Genomic DNA, 1,993 nt, shown 5'->3' with positions numbered 1-1,993 from the left:
TCAAATTTAAAGTAGCTTTTTCTTATACCACCATCAAATTTTACAACATATTACCACATTCCATTCGTTCTTCTGTCTCCTTGTTTTCTTTTCGTCCTGCCGCCACCAAATTCGTATCGGCGAACAATCAATAACAGAATTTCTATCAAAATTTTGTTTGCAAATTTCCAGTCATCATTATTAAATAAAGCGATTGTAATCACGGTATTCTCTGTAATGGCTATATCTATTGAACTCTTGTCTTTACAGAATTTAACTGAATGATATCAACTATGTTTTTTATTTCATGCTTTAGCAGTCAGAATTATTCAAACTATTATGTTTAATTACTTTCATATTTTGTAATATTTTGTATGCTATTGTATATTCTGGAGAGCGGAGCATAGTGCCTCACCATTTGTGTATTTAATGTACCACACAAAACGTAATTTTTGTACAATAAATTGAAATTTGTTGTGTATATTTAATATATACATTTACATAAGGAGAAAAAATTATACAATTAATAAATTTCATCGCATAAACCTTATCTCCTTTTTTACGCCTTTTCAATTAGCTATATGTTAGGATTAGTGCCACGGATTATACTCATAGAATCTTTCAGCGATCGGTTTTTCACGGTAATCTTCCAGAAGATACGTCACGGGACAGTTATAATTTTCTGTACTTTGACGATTCTAAACACCTCTGTGGTTTTTGAAATTTTTCTTCTCAGACATGTTTTATTTTTATCTCAGTATAATGCGCAAAGATTTTACGCAAATGTTGTTTATCAACACTTCAATGTTTCAATTCGACTAAAATGACTGCGTATTCTCATTTCAATTTATAATAAGACCAGCTTCACGAAGTTCCTCGATAATAGACAGGATTTCATGATCATGGGCGTTGTAACCTGATTGCTCAAGGCCTCAAGGAATCGAAGACGATTTACAAGCTCGTTAGGATCGACCCAATGAACATAATCGATTTTATTGTCGTTTAAAGTTATGGTACGTACCTACAACTTTTTTACCTGATTTGTCGTTTAAACTCGCAAACTCGGTATTATACCTCATTCAACATTTTTACTTGACATGTCGTTTAATGTCCTGGCGCGTGATATGCCAGTTCCAACTTGTATTTTACCTGACACCAAAGGTGCTATTATATTCTTATATTTATACCTGTTGTTATCCAATATTGGATTATTTACTTTATAACTGTATATAGGCATTTGTTGCTAACAGTATATTTTTATATGCTAGTTTATCATCCTCTGTATAAATAGAATCGTCGAGAATTTTTTAAAAAATTAATTCGTATCAACAATCTAGGTGCCTTTGTGTTTTATGTCATCTAAGATCACGAAATCACTCGTGTCTAAATCAAACTATTTATCACCGAGCATCGTGCCGTTTTCGCTGAGATAGACGCCATAAACGTGATCGCTCTTCTCAAAAATATGTAAATACCGAGAAACATGTTTACATATTTTTGTCCCCGCGATCCCAATTGATTAATTCCTCCCGAACTTATTTAACTAACGTTTCAAGCGATTCATTGGGCAGCGGTTCATTTCATAAATGTCTTCAACTAAGGTAAGTACGATAATATACGTACTTCACTCGATGTAAAATTGTGTGAATTCGTGACGTGACGTTCGATTATTTTGTGAGTTGTTTTGTAGACAATGTTAATTAAAGCCATGTATTATCTATCCAGAAATCATTGCCATCATCATCATCATCATCATCATCATCATCATCATCATCATCATCATCATCATCATCATCATCATCATCATCATCATCATCATCATCATCATCATCATCATCATCATCATCATCATCATCATCATCATCATCATCATCATCATCATCATCATCATCATCATCATCATCATCATCATCATCATCATCATCATCATCATTCTACTTTACGTTTACCTTTACTTTTAACGTTTACTTTTAACTTTACTTAACTTTACTTACTAACGTTACTTACTTTACCG

This window comes from Atta cephalotes (genome assembly GCF_000143395.1).
Source record: "Atta cephalotes unplaced genomic scaffold scaffold00006, whole genome shotgun sequence".
In the NCBI taxonomy this organism is placed as follows: Eukaryota; Metazoa; Arthropoda; class Insecta; order Hymenoptera; family Formicidae; genus Atta; species Atta cephalotes.
Note: the sequence above shows the minus strand (reverse complement) of the source record.